Source organism: Mixophyes fleayi, chromosome 4 (assembly GCF_038048845.1).
Source record: "Mixophyes fleayi isolate aMixFle1 chromosome 4, aMixFle1.hap1, whole genome shotgun sequence".
NCBI classification, from domain to species: Eukaryota; Metazoa; Chordata; class Amphibia; order Anura; family Limnodynastidae; genus Mixophyes; species Mixophyes fleayi.
Window position 1 is genome coordinate 196,900,894 of NC_134405.1, and position 16,227 is coordinate 196,917,120.

Below are 16,227 nucleotides of genomic sequence, written 5' to 3' on the forward strand. Positions count from 1 at the left end.
CTTGGACAGGTGTCTTGAGACATTTTGGTCTAGAGAAATACACGTTAATGATTTTCAATCAGTATGGTTGTCACAGCAGTACACAGGATGTGTCAGAACAACTTACCGTATATACTCGAGTATAAGCCGAGTTTTTCAGCACATTTTTTGTACTGAAAAAGCCCCCCCTCGGCTTATACTCGAGTGATAGTTAAAGACCACAATGCACGGCCGTAAGGAGGGTGGTGCCTGCCTCCATAGCTTCAGCCCGCGTAAGGGCTGAAGAGAAAGAGAAGGAAAACATTAACTGAAGAGTTTGATGGACAAAAAAAATGCAAGTGCCGAACTTCCTGTCTGTGGAACGCACATGCGTTCCACTGCGGAGCTTTCGGCAAGCACCAAACTCTTGTGAGTTGGGAGGAGACATCAATATCTCTGAGGATAAGGCAATCGGACCTTGGGTATATATCTTTGCATGTGTATTTATATTATGGTGAGGTAGCTGAGCATAAAACATTACCTCTGTGTGTGCAATGATGTATATGTCAGGAAGCGTGGTATTGCCTGGAGCCAGGCTGCCCCCTCTCTCCCTGAATGTCTGTGCAGTTCCGCAGTGGAACGCATGTGCGTTCTGGCACAGACAGTCTTACAGACATTCAGGGAGAGAGGGGGCAGCCTGGCTCCAGGCAATACCACGCTTCCTGACATATACATCATTGCACACACAGAGGTAATGTTTTATGCTCAGCTACCTCACCATAATATAAATACACATGCAAAGATATATACCTACGGTCCCATTGCCTTATCCCCAGAGATATTAATGTCTATAGCAGTGCAGTCCTAGTCAAAAGTTTATATAAATCACTTATAAGAAGATGAACAGGGAGAGATAAATGTGTATTTCTGTGTCATATAGTCTTTCAAAAGATTTGTATTCTAACTGACAGATATCATCATCATCATCACCATTTACGGTATTTATATAGCGCCATTTCCCACCCTAGGCTTATACTCGAGTCAATAAGTTTTCCCAGTTTTTGTGGTAAAATTAGGTCCCTCGGCTTATATTCGAGTCGACTTATACTCGAGTATATACGGTAGGTTGGATAGGTGAAAAGTGTAAAAGGACAAAATGCACACTGAACATGATTGAAAAACATTTGAATGCACATAGGAATGTCTAAGGCTTGCCTTGGTTTATAGTATGTAATTATTTCAGTTTTATCTTCATATTATCTTTACAGTTGTGTCCCAAAAACTTAATTAAGACAGATGTGTCAATAAATGTATAGCAACATCAGTTTGGGAACCATAGTAATAATATTTACAGTAATTGACATAACTCAGTTATTTTCCATTGCTTTAAATGCTATAGGCCTCCCTGTAGTGTCCTTTTGTAGCCTTGTTGGCAAGAATTCCCGAATAGGAAAAGGTTTCCTACTTTTATCAAAGCTTCATCTGAAAAAGCATTTTAAACTTGTACAGAAATATTTGTGGATAGTATTAACACATTTTATATAAGGATAATGGAAAGCGAACGTAGACTTGCATAGTGTAGTGTGGTTGAAATATTTGAATATTAACACTTACAAGGACAGTGGTCATAAATGGGCTTATGTTAGAGATGTCAAACAGGCAATATAATCCTATAAATCAGTGGTGTCCAAATTCAGACCTCAAAGGCTACCAACAGGTAATGTTTTCAGGATTTCTTTAATCATGCACAGGTGAGTTAATCTGCTTGTCTTGGTTAGTAATTATCCCACCTGTTTCCACAGACAGAAATCCTGAAATCATGAACTGTTAATAGCTGAGGACTGAGTTAGGACACCTCTGCTATAAATGATTCATACTTTGAGCCTTGTTTCTAGTGGAGTCACAAGAAGTAAATGACCAGCAAGAAAAATTCTGCTGTTCTCCCTAAAAACTGTGTGTGTGTGTTGGGTAGCTGACAGCACATAGCCTGCCTTTGTGAATGTGTCTGAGCACCCCTGGTCAATTGCATGTTTCATTGGAGGGAGAAGTTGCAGTAATAGAAGTCCACACAACCTCTGTAGGGTATAAGCATGACGTATTTATACACAATTGCTATTTTTTGCTAAATTGAATAGATTGAAAAGAATAAATAAAGCGGCATATGTGAAACGTACAAGTCTGGGCAACCTGTCAGTCAGTACTTACTAACACCTCCTTTGGCAGCAATCGGCGCTAACAAATGTCATCTTTGCATACGCTTCATTTTTGAGATCTCTATATAGATTTTCAACAATTTTAGTGTCTGGGGACTTTGAAGGCTATTTGAACTCCTTAATCTTTCATGCATTTAGATATTTAAAGTTTGAGTGATTGTCTTTCTGGAATAGCTATCCTCTTTAATCTGGGTACACACTACAGAAATTTCAACCAACTTTTTATGCCGAGCGATTTTACATGCGACCGATGGTCCGATCGCTCGGTCCATGGACTGCATACACACTAGTCTTGTTTAGGACGATAAAAGGAAGAGCGGACGTCCCTTTAGCGACTTTTTACAGCCATGTTTTCGTGAGCAATAACTTTAATTTCGTACTCACTGTTGTGGATCGATCTGAAGTTTATACACACTACACAACGGAAACGAGATTGGAACGAAAATAATAAACGGTACGACCAACCAAAGTGAGGCGACAATCATCCATTTGGGCAGACTTTCGACCATCGTGTCACTGCACACACTGACCCGACTTTTAAATGAGCGGTCGTATGTCGGCTGATTTAGCCAATTATTGGATGAAAACTGTGTAGTGTGTACCCAGCTTTAGTTACTTTTTCTTTACTGAATCTGGGACATTTGCTTCCAGGATTTGTTGATCTTTAGTTGAAGCCATCCTTCCTTCTACCTGGATGATATTTCTTGTACCTCTGACATAACTCCAAAGCATAATAGATCCTAAGTTGGCAAGGGTTTCTTTTCTGTAAATGCTTCACCTGTTTTTTTTCTCGAATTGTATATTTTGTGTTTGTGGCCAAAAAGTTATATATTTTTTTTTATTTCAGTCCACACATTTCGAGATTATATAAGTGTTATACAAAATCCCTAACTTTTTTTGATGAGGTCTTTGAAAATGTCCATGTAGATCATTTTGGTGTAAACTGTACACTGTACTGCACACCACTACTCTAGTGTCGGCTAAAGCTTTCTGCGGATCCTTTTCAGTGATATGTGGGTGCTGCTCTCCATACCTGACCAGTTTTACAAGCCATTCTGTCAGAGATATACCGGAGTCTTCCAAACCTTGCCTTGACTTCCAACACTTCCTTTTAACTACCATTTAATTTCTTGTTTCTGTGAGCAGAAATTCTAAGCTGGAAACCGTTTTACATATATTTTTATTGTCTTTGCATGCTTTTGTATCATTCAACTTATGACTTGTCAGTTTGATATATTAAGTCCTCAGTCAGCAGCTTAGAGGAGCACATAGTTGTTGAGAGCAGGCATAACAACCATGGGGCAGAGCATTTATTCCCCTTACCTCGCTTAATGTTTTGGCTAACAATTATTTTTTTTTTTTAAAAAAGTTGCTGAATCAACTGAAAGGATACCCAAACATTTGTTTCCTTCACTGTTTTTATTTACTTTTTTTTATTTAGTGTGTTAAAATTATTAAATGTCATGTGTAAACTAGTACCCTGTCGAGGATGTTGTGAAACATTGTGTGTATTACTGTAATATATCTGTGGGTGAAAAGAAATTTATACATAATACAGTCTGCATATGTAATCAGACAGCTGTCTGGTTGTAAAGACTCACATGATACCTCCCATGTAGAATGAATAGGAAGTGTTACAGAGGATCCAAGCCTTGATATGGGTAACACCCTGTGCCTCAGTGTCAACACATCAAACTACGTTCCCAACGCCTTTCTTTACTCGGGACGTGGTCGGGAAGGCTTGATGTGTATGTATAGCTGGTTTATATTTAAGTCGCCAAGTAGTTTACAGTGGGAGGAATAATTAAACTACATAAGGACATTTGCTAAGAGTTAATACAAGTTAATGGATATAGAGAACGAAGGACTTCTAGTATATAACACAAGATATTAGCGAATATTGACAAGGCTGCAATACACATATGATTACATTGTTCTATAAACAAACATAATTCTATTAGTCTATTGAAATGAATCTGATGTGTTTTTTTAATATTAAAAACAGACTATGATGTATATATGTAATTTATGTCTCTATATTCAAGCTTCGCAAAAAAAGTGTTTTAACAATTTAACACTATAAATGATTTGGTTAAAAAAATAAAAATATATTAATATTCTGAATGTGATTTCAACAATGTCATTATAAACTATATGACCAAAAGTGTGCAGATACCCAAGCATCGCATCCATATGTGCTTTTTGAACATCTCATTCCAAAACAGTGTACATTAATACAGCCTTGCTTGACTGGCGTACGCAATCCCCTCCCTCCATGCAGTCCATAATTAGTAGAGTCTGGCAGACTCAACGGATGGAGTATATGACTAGTATTATTCGGAACACTTCGAGAGCTTTCACCAAGGTTTGGGACCCATGGTTAGCCTTTATTCAGGCGTGCCCACCCTTTACATAATCCAGCTCTTATATCTCCTTCTTGGACTTCTTTCTCCTTACAGTGAATCTAGTCACCTCTTACCCTCTTTCCTTTCCCCCTCCTCTCTCACTTCTTTCTTCCTCTATACACTCTCTTTCCTTCTTTCCTCGTTTTTTTTTAATCAGGTAAAATTTTATTGTATTTTTTCCTTTAAACAACAAAAAAGCCCAACACAGTAGGCTATCCCCCCAGCTATACCCCATACAGTGTTACAAGCATTGTCAAGTATTTATACACCATGCAGTTAGAAAAACAAAAAACATTAACATTCACATTTCCAAGTAAGGATATATACATTTTTTTTTTTTTTTTTTCCCCCCCAGATATAGTGAGATAATGGTACAGCTTTGGTAATACAAGATACAGTCATTGATCTTAATAACATAATAGGTGGCTGGATGTCTGTCCCAAGCTTCAATCAGGAGAGTTCCACTTCCCTCAATCCCTCCGTGACATACGGGGATATCCTCCATCTATACCATATTCTTTCATACTTATCCACCAAATTCCTGCTGGTATACATGAACCTTTCATGGCCAACTGTATCGTTAACAAGTTCAATCCAGCTATTCAATGTTGGAGCTTCTGGTGCCATCCATTTCCTAGCTATCACTACCTTTGCAAGCATGAGTAACGTATTGATAAGCAATCTAATGAGTCTACGAGTTTTTTTTGTTCAGGCCTAAACCGAATATACAGAGCCTTGGACTCAGGGCAATCACTCCCACCTCCAATCTTTTAATACAGTCCTCCACTTCTCCCCAAAAGGATGAAACCAGCGGACACTCCCAAAGCATATGCCAGAAGCCCCCCTCCTCGCTCCTACATTTGGGACACAACACTTTCTGACCACCACTGAACTTAGAAAGCCGAAGAGGGGTGAGATATGCTCTGTGTAACAGAAAAAATTGAACTTGGCGAAATCTTACTGATGTGATGACCTCCTTTGGGCTACATAACACCATACCCCATGCCTTATCACTAAGACGCCCCAGATCCCCCTCCCACCTGCATCGCAGCTCCGGCAAGCCCCCTTCGCCAGATCCTTCCACCAAAATTGAGTACAGAAAAGAGATTTTCCGCCTCTGGCCCAATCTTGACAGTTGCACCCTTAAGGAATCTGCGTTAAAGCTCGGAGTAGCTTCCCTAAACTGCGAGGCCAGAGCATGTCTTAATTGCAAATATCTAAAAAAGTAACCCCTAGGTAGTTCATGTAGTGTCTGAAGTTGCTCAAATGAATATAATATACCGTTCTCATACAATTGTCCAATGTGTGTTATATTGTAGTTCCGCCAAGCTCCAGCCCCCTCCATCCTAATCAGTTCTCCAAAGTCCAAATTGTCCCATAGTGGAGTGCATGGATCTAGATCCAATCCCCCTCCAATCTGGGACGACAATCTCCAAACCTTCATGGCCTGTATTAATAAAGGGGGGTCCCTCCCAACTTTTCTTCCGGCCAGAAGAAACTGCACACGTGTATGACTAGATCCTGTCTCAGAAACCAAAAAATCATGCAAGTCTAGACCCAGCCTTGACCTAAACCAAATTTCAATATGTGCTAACTGGGAGGAAAAATAATAAAGCCGTAGATTCGGCAAAGCCAAGCCCCCCGATCCTCGAGAACGATATAAAGTAGTGAGTTTAACTTTTGCCCTCCTGCCCGCCCATACCAAAGAGGCCATAAGACGTTCTATGTAACGGAATGTACTATGGGGGATATAGACCGGCGACTGCTGCAAAACATACAGAAACTTTGGTTGAACTATCATTTTGACCAGATTAATTCTACCTGTGACCGACAGTGGCAGCTGCTTCCACACCCCAACTCGGCTCTTAAGATAATCAATCTGAGGTTGAACATTACGCTGAATATACTGACCCATATCATTAGAAATCCAGATACCAAGATATTTAAATACCGGAGTCCATTTAAGAGAAGTCTGCAGAACTTGGCCCGTAGGGCAGGTTCCCCTGATCGGAGTTACGCTAGATTTATCCCAGTTAATCAAAAGTCCCGAGTATCTACCGAACACCGAGACCACATTGAGTAGATTTGGCAACGATTTATCAGGATATGACAAAAAAAAGTAGCATATCATCTGCATAAAGGGCAATCTTGTCCGTCCTGCAGCCCATCTTTAAACCAGTGATATCTGGCTGCATTCTTACCACACATGCCAATGGCTCTATGGCAAGGGCAAACAGAGCAGGGGACAGGGGACATCCCTGTCTGGTACCTCTGCCCATAACAAACTGGCGGGACATAAAGCCATTTACACAGACTCTAGCTGTAGGACAAGAATACAAAAGTCTAATCCACTGAATAAAAAACGGTCCAAACCCAAATTTCAAAAGCACTGCCCACAGGTACCTCCACTCCACAGAGTCAAAGGCCCTAGCAGCATCCAATGACACCACCACCGCCTCCTCCTCCGCAGGATGGGGCAACTGTAAATGACAAAAAAGCCTTTGCAGATTTATGGCCGTAGATTTTCCTTTGATCAGGATGCACTATCTCACTAATCACCCGGTTCAACCGTGTCGCCAAAATTTTTGCTAAAATCTTAATATCCGTTGCCAGTAACGATATCGGTCTGTATGATTCTGGAAACAAGGGATCCTTTCCCGTTTTAGGGATAAGAACTATAATGGCTTCAGACAAAGACGGAGACACACACCCCTGATCTCTAAAACTTGTAAACATGTCCTTCAGGCGAGGCACAAAAAACCCCAGATGTTTCTTATACAGCTCTATGGGTATCCCATCTATGCCCGAAGCCCTACCATTTGGGAACGATGATATTGCAGCTACAATCTCCTCATCAGAAATTGACAATTCCAAACTTTCTCTACCATCTATACTCAGTTCGGGTATGGAAACAGCCGCCAGAAACGTATCTAAATCAGAGTCTGAGTACTCAGCTCTTGACGTATAAGCCTCTTTGAAATACGTATAGAAAACATCACTAATCTCTTCAGTCACGGTATGTACGACACCCAAAGTATCAGTAATCCCCGCCACTACAGTCGCCGCCCTTTCAGACCTAGCTAAATAAGCTAAAAACCTACCACACTTATCCGCTTCAAAGTATTGTGTATGTTTAGCAAATAACAACTTACGCCTTGATTTATCTAGCAAATAATCCGACCACTCTCTCTGTACTGTTAACCAAGCCATCCTATCAGAAACCGCATGAGAAGAGAGATATACTTCCTCCAACCGCACAACCTCTTCCTTCTTTCCTCTTTTAACAAAAAATTTGGGTCACTCGTTACCGCTAAATTCAAAGGTTCGGTTGTCTCAATAGTTCATATGTTCTACGCTGGCCGTTGATTTGTTTACTTCCTGTCTATTTTTTTTTTTTATAACTGGACTCACTTTGTCAACCATTTCTTTTTTTTTTGTTGTTGTGATTTTGACCTTGTAAAATAAAACATAAAAAAAAAATACAGCGTTGCTCCTCCCTTTTGCTGCTATAAAAGCCTCTGCTCTTCTGGGAAGGATTTCCACTAGATTTGGAACGTGGCTGCTGCAAACTGGGCCCTTAAAGAGCAATTCAGATGCATTCAACCATAAGAGCATTTGGGTGATAAGGCTGTACCAATGCATCCCAAAGGTATTTGTTGGGCTTGAGGTCAGGGCTCTGTGCAGGCCAGTCAAATTCTCCCACACCAAACTCAGGAATCCAGTTATTGATGTCCCTTGCTGTATGCATGGGGGCATTGTATTGCTGAAACAGGAAGAGCCTGCCACAAACTGTTGCACAAAGTTAGAAGCACACATTTCTCTATAATGTCATTGAATGCTGTACATTAATATTTCATTTCACTGAAAATAAAGGGCCCATGTCAAACCATGAAAAAAGGCCCAGACCATTGTTACTCCTTCGTACATGGGGATCTGACGCTTGTGGTGTTGCTACTAGACTTCTCCATTTCAATAGAACAGCCCTTAGTTTATCAAATTTCTGTCATGCTAGTGCTGTCTCTGTCAACTCTGAGTTGTTTGAAAGATGGTACGTTATGCCTGTGCCATGTTGAACGTCACTGAGATCTTCAGTATGTCCCATTCTACTGCTAATGTTTGACGATGGAGATTACATGGCTGTGTGCTTGATTTTATGTACCTGTTAGGAAAGGTTGTGTCCACATACTTTTGACATTGTAGTGTAAAAAATATAATAAGAAATGCCCCAATAATACAGGGTGATTCAAAAGTCGCAGTACACCCTTTTATTTCAAAAACTCTACAGGAAAGTGGGAAACCTGAATACTCCAGTAAGGTATGGGTGACGTGGTCTATCTTTTACAGTATGTACCAAACATGGGCGCCATCTTGAAATCGGCCAATCAGGCCAATTCCTGTAGAGTTTTTGAAATAAAAGGGTGTACTGCGACTTTTGAATCGCCCTGTATATTGGAGTACTAGGGGAACAAATGTACATCAATGTATCATAGCATTGCATATAAACTAAAACATGAGTAATAAAGAAATGCTTATATACAAAGCATAATGTGTCCTAACAAATTAATATAGTTAAAAAAAAATAAAAATTCAAATCCACTAAATGGATGCTGCACATGAGAATTGGTTGACAATGGTGTCAGGCTTCCTTGAAGCCAATACAAGGGGAGGAAATGTTGTTGTTCAAAGACTTAAGTCCTTTAAAAATCCCAGTAATACGTTAATTAGATTTTAACAGGTCTAAATTGACAGTTAAACAATATTTGTGTTCTATTTGTTCAAATATGGGTGCAGTGTAAAAATATGTAGGTATAATTAGGAGGCCATTCATGAACATATTCTACATATTGAAAATAAACTTGCTTATCGCATTGTACCGAGACATTTAAAAATGTGCCTCAGACCATTTAAGTCTTAAATTGCCAAGTATTAAACACGTTTTAGTAAACAAACGTAGAGTTGATAGATTACAAAAAAATTTCAGTGAGAAATTTGCTTGATTTTTGGTCTTAATGCTTTCTGCCCTTTTGACATTAATGAGGTTAGTGATATCATTTTTTGACTGAGAATTCACAAGCTTTCTCTTCCCCAACCCCAAAACTATTTCTTTGGTGGGTATGTGTACACATCTACTCACTATAATACAATTCATTCAGTGATCACACTGCATTTTTTTCTGTGCCATAAAATTAAACCTCTTAACATTTTAAGGGGTCTTTCTGTCTGAAGTAAAGTGTGGCATTATATCTGTAATTAAATGTAAGTGGACCCTGGGTGGCACATGGAGCCCTAGCCCAGCATACACTAATACCCTTATCTGGCCAGTCTCCTATACTTTGGCAGGAGACCAGATGCTCACTTTATGTAAGCCATCTCTTACTGACCAAGACCAGCGTACTTTGGAAGACAGAGGCTCCTGCTGCTGTCCTCTGTAATTATCTATTATATTCTGTATTTTTATTTTTGTTTTTTTTACTCTGCAAAATGATCAGTTCTGGGATAATGAAATCATGTTTGAGGTATAGGATATTATACCGAGAAAATATTTACATGAAAGTGAATATAACATGAAGAAGATAACCCCCTCCGGTGGTACGTTCCATAGTCAATGGATTCCCCATGCCTTTGCATGGAGAGCCTACTTATGAAGGATGCCTGTTCTGTTAATGCCAGGACATTGCCAGAACTAAAGGATTACAAAATGTCTTTATTCTTAAAGCTAAAAGTAATTTATAATGTTTGCAATTTAATAAAATGTGTTTTAATTCTATGGGTAATTTTTTTTTATTGGTGGAATTCAAAGCCAAAATCTGGTCATTGCAATAACAAAAAATAAAATATTACACTTTTCACGGAGATAGGAGGTAATGGTATATAGGCCCCGAGGACTCGTATAGTAGTTTTATACACCCTATATTTGAGCCATTGTATATTATAAACATATTTACGAAGTAATAATTACTATCGGACCTGGTTTATGGCCTTGTCTTAGCATGTCCTGAGGCCTGAACTGCTGGATTTAGGTCTCTTCCATCCTGTGGCCATATGGAGCTTGGAGATGTTGCCTCAATTACCTCCCCACAATCCACCATCATGCCCCCTCCAGCTGTGTGGACTAACTACTTTTCCTAATAGGATAAATGAAACACTGTCCACACCTGTAGAGAATAATATGGTGAATTCCCACCTACCTTTGCATGCTCTGAGAGTTTTGCTTTATGCAGATGTACTTTGCATCCAAACTTCTTGTAGATGATCCGTCTCGTGTAGAACAACATGAAACCCATCTGGAGTCTGTTATTTTTTTTTTGATTTTTTTTTTTTTTTTGAAAGGTGTGTTTTTTCGGCTATCATTAAAATTCCTCTTCAGTTGATTTAACATAAAACATCTAAGAATCTGAAATGCATATGCTTTATACAAGTATAAGTATCTTTTTATTATTAATTTTGCATGTAACACTATGATTTCTGGGCATTCACATACACACACACATTTAAATATTCCCGTATATAGTTAAACATTGATAATTATTTTTTTAAATAGATTATATGGGCATATTGTTGAAATTACAGCATATTTCTAAGTTTGATTTATTTATTTTTTTTGGTAACTAAACTAAATAGTCTTTATACGGGTAAATTTTCATAAAATATTTCTAGCCCAGGAAGTGTCAGTCATTAAAGGGAGGCTGCAAGTCTTGAGTTGGCTTTTTTAGTTTAGTTGGTAAAGTCCTATAGTCATTTGGGACATTTATTTTTGCTAAAAATATGTATGATCTATGCATTTCCTGCATTCCATTATTGTGGCATCCTTGTGCTTGTCTGGTGGACATTTATCGTTTTATTTGGAGGCCGTTACTAATTCTATGTGTGTGTGTGTGTATACTTGTAAGAATCCTATTGTTGTAATCTAAATTTGAATTCACGTTTACAAGCCGAAGACACCTATAAATGTCTTAAGAACAATACATTTAAATTGAAGTAAATTGGTCTATGTGTGCGCGTGTGCATGTGTGTGTATATATATATATATATATATATATATATATATATATATATATATATATATATATATATATATATATATATTATCTATCTATCCACTGTCTTTGACATCCCTGGCTAGTGTAATTTGTCCTTTTAAAAGTCCTTTCACGAGTTTCTCGGCCAGGGTGTCCGAGGAGCTGATGGTTGAGTTTAGTCAGCTCTACCTGAAGATGTGCAGGAACAATTGGCAGGAGTTCTGAAGCATCATTGTTTGTGTGACACAGAATGCCCTCTTTAATTGACCAGGGACCTTGTGGTGTGGTAATGTGGGATATAAGAAGAGGATCCTTTGTTTGTTCCTCTTCAAATGACACTTGGCCTTCTTCCAGAGTCTTGTTATCTATCGTCACTTTATAAGATGATACTTCTTTGTAATCTGGGTCTCGGAAAAACCAAGATAAAGCAGCCAGTTTGGCCGCTTCGTCTGCAGAGTTATTACCCAGGACAAGGGGATTATTCCATTTTTGGTGAGCAGGGGCTTTAATGATGACAGCCTCTTCAGGATGCATCATTCTCCATTCCCATTACTCTTTGAGTACTGAAACGTGCGCCAGGGGTTTATTCTGGCTGTCCACAAAACCGTGCCTGTGCCAGGTACCCAAGTGTAATGTCATTGACCGAACTACATATGAGCTGTTGCTATATATAGTATGTGGTCCTGAAGGTTGGAGTAGTAAGGCTTCCTTTACTGCCTCCAATTCTGCCCTTTGTGCCGACAGGTGACCAGGTAATTTAACAAAATTCTGAAGCCCTGTAGTGTTATCCAAGACTGCAATACCTGTCGCATATTTCCCATCTGTGTGAGACCAAGACCCATCAACAAAGATGACTCGGTCATCCGGATGTGTTGTTTGTCTAAACAAAGTCATTGTTTCATCATATGACATTTGTCCACAGTCGTGTTCTGTCCCTGCTGTGTTTTGCAGTTGGGACAATACATATTTTGCCTTGTGACTTATTTGGAGATTGTGTCCACTCAAATCCATTATCCATCTCCCAAACCTCTGTTGAGTGACACCAGGCAGCTTGTCCCGGAGTAGAAGGGTTAATGGAGAGTGTGGGGTCTGTATAGTAAGGGGTCTAAATCCCACAATATGTTCTGTCACTTTGACAGCATAATGTATTGCAGCCAGTTGTTTTGCACATTCATCAAAACCTCTTTCCACAGGAGAAAGAAGTCTTGAAAAATAGCCTAGTGGTCTAGTCACAGATCCTCTTGTAGTAAGACTGTTGATATGGACTTTGGGCCAGTGTGAGCCTGAATTGCCAGCTCACCCTCTGGGTGTGGAGTGGCCAAAACTGGGGCAGAAGAGAGATCTCTTTTCAAAGTAGAAAATCCCTCTTCCTGTGCTTCTGCCCATCCTTTCAATGAAGGTTCCTCACCTCTGAGCAATTCATACAGAGGTTTCGCTTTTGTAGCAAAATCCTCTATGAACTCCCTCATGAAGTTTGTAACACCAGGGAATTTTCGCAAATCTTGTTAGGGTATTTGGTCTAGGTCAGGCCTGTCCAACCTGCGGCCCTCCAGATGTTGTGAAACTACAAGTCCCAGCATGCCCTTCCAGCTATCAACAGGTTGTCTACTGGCAAAGCATGCTGGGGCTTGTAGTTTCACAACACCTGGAGGGCCGCAGGTTGGACAGGCCTGGTCTAGGTAATTTAACCATTGCCTCAACTCCGGCAGCCATTATACTTTTTGTCCTATGAGCGATCTTGACTCCCAGAAATATGACCTCTGACCTAGCCAGGTTTGCTTTGTGATGACTCAGTTTGAGCTCTGCACATACAAGGAGGGCTAACAATTCCTGTAGGAGTGTCAAATGTTCCTCCATAGTCTCTGTATGGAGTAGTAGATCATCCACATATTGCAGCAGGCATTCTGGGTGTGAAAATACACTCAGTAGCTCTGCTAATGCCTGATGGAAATATATGGGACTACTGTGAAATCCTTGGGGTAAAACGCAAAACATGTATTGCGATTCTTGCACGGTGAATGTAAATTTGTAACAGAAGCTTTCTGTCAATGGTATCGAAAACAAACCATTGGCTACATCAATGGTAGAGAATACCTTACTTTTGCTGTTTATTCTTGCCAAATGTCTGGCGTCTCTGCTACCACCTGTGCTGATATGGGGGTATATTTATTCAAAACCCCGAGATCAATTGTGAGTCTCCAAGTGTTAGTCTCCTTCTTCTTGACAGGCCATAAGGGATTATTGCACTTGGATTTTCCCTTTATGACCACCCCCTTGCTTCTAAGTCAGTCACAGCTTCTATCACTGGTTCCATAGCTTCAGGGGGGAAACTATATTGGCGTTGAGGTGGTGGATCTGGTCCTTGTATGTCCACCTAAACATTAATCATCTTTCCACAATTAGTCTTCCCTTGAGCCCACAGCTCTTCGAATTTGTATACAATAGGTTCAAGGTCTGTGTTATGCGAGACCTCTTGCCATTTGTGTACAACCATGTTGACTGTTCCACTAATTTCATGTATGGGTGGTCCCAAGTGATGTTTCTTTATCACACAGACCTTTTGCGTCTCGTGGGCCCTTCCATAGCAAACAGTTTGCTAGATCTAAGATCCAGCCATTCTGTGTCATTACATCAGTTCTGATAATGTTATCAGAACCTGAATAATACCACATCAGAATTTTTAAGGTGAAATCATTGTTGATTTCCACAGTAACGTCCTCAATTTTTTTGGCTTTTACTTCCCCCCTTGTTGGTGATCAAATCCAGTCACCACACACTGAGGGCTGTCTGGTAGTAAGTCATGTTCTACATTAGTGATTGAAATTTCTGCCCCAGTATAAAGCATAATTTTCAGTAATTCATTTTTATTCTGGCCATTATGTGGGGTCTCCCTGAGGAATCCAATATGATATTGCATATTGGTGCCAGATCCTTAGGGGTCTCTAACCTTCAATCTAGTTGCACCAGATTCCCAGTAGGGATATCTGCTGTGCGAACTGCTACTTGTGCTTTCTGTACGTCACAATTGTTTACCTGTTCTAAAGAGTTCTGTGTCTGTGGAGTCACTGAGTTATGTGACTGTACATGAGACTGTCCTGTTTGGCCAGTATGTGTACTTACAAGCGACACACATTTTTGCATCTGATTCAGGTGCTGCAGTTTTGACTTGGTATGTGTTTGCTCATCTAACTCTAACGTGAGGCTTGTTTTTAAAGCCATTGTTATTGCCCTGGTGTTCAGAGTCCCTTATATACTCTTTGCGAACACCTTGTGGACAGTTACATCTTACATGGCCAAACTTTAGGCATGCATAACGGTGCACATTCACCCATTTCTCCTGTGGAGGAGCTGTAGGGGTAATATGTGTCTGTCTGCGCACATTGCCATATGTTATGTAACGGTTATCTTGTGATTTGCCATTTACCACAACATATTCCCTGATCTTCAGTGACTTCCTATTTTTCATCAAATCTTGACTATACTCTTCTATAACCATTGCTGCGTCTGCAAGCGTTGGTTCTTTAGCTGCACTTAAGCGAATTGCTGTGTCAACGTAAGGAAACTTTTTCACAAACATGCGTATCATGCCTTGTGGAACGTCTGCACCTTGATCTTTGGTGACTTTTCTATACATTGCTTCAAACCTGCCACATATAGACAATGGTTCCTCGTGAATGGTTGGTTTAAAGTTAGATAGGATTTCTGTGGTAACTTCCCAATGATCAGCAGATGCCAATTTCATGAGGACAGAAAGCCTATGTTCCTCATCGTGAAATTGACCATTTTTGGGAGCAGTTTTTCCAGTTGCTGCATACCTCTGATTGAGGTGAGTGGGTAACCACAATTTAAACAAATCCATGAGATGTTCTGGGGCGACACTAAATTTGTCACAATGTCCCTCAAAAATATCGCAGGAGGTAAAGGGGTCTATAATGGGATCATATTTTGGAATTTCCTTACGGATTTTCAACAGAAATTGAGTCTTCTCCATACTATAATTTTGATGGGGAACATGCAACCCTGTACCAATACTGTGACCTGTTTTGTGGTGTAGGAGCGGTATTTACAGTTTCCCAACTTCTGCCTAGGCCAAAAACTTGATCATCCAAAAATTGTGCTTGACCATTAGATCCATTCTCCATGGGTGTTGGGGAATAAGTTAATGTGCGTGCTACAGGGTCAGCCACTGAGGCTTATTGGATTTCTCTGATCTATCACATGGGTAAGTATGGACATATTATGTCCTATACTCCATGTTTTACTGCTTCGCTTATCTGTTATACATACCTGCTTTCTAGGCATGGATGTGTTGTGGAGAAGGGTGGTAACTGATTATTTTTTGCATATTGGTATATATATATTATGTGCTCTATTGATTAAATCACTTTGTAGCTCAGCAATTAGAACTTCATTAGATGCTACCTTATCCCTGAATACATTGATCTCAGTTCTGCCAATTCCTTATCAACATCTGTGTAATATTTTTCTCTCTCTAATAATTGGGAATTGAGCATGCATCTGCTTCCCCTAATTATATTGGCCATGTCTTTGTCTTCCAATTGTGCTTCAAGTATGGAAACACTTTTAACCTTTTCAATGCAGCACTGACAATGAAAACTTGCAACAGTTTTT

General features: G+C 39.8%; 1 protein-coding gene across 1 annotated transcript in view; it reads left to right on the forward strand.

The window, feature by feature from the left end:
• Nucleotides 1–16,227, forward strand: part of ARID2 (AT-rich interaction domain 2) — a 92,078-nt gene that overhangs the window by 66,476 nt on the left and 9,375 nt on the right. The gene's annotated exons all lie outside the window — the stretch shown is intronic.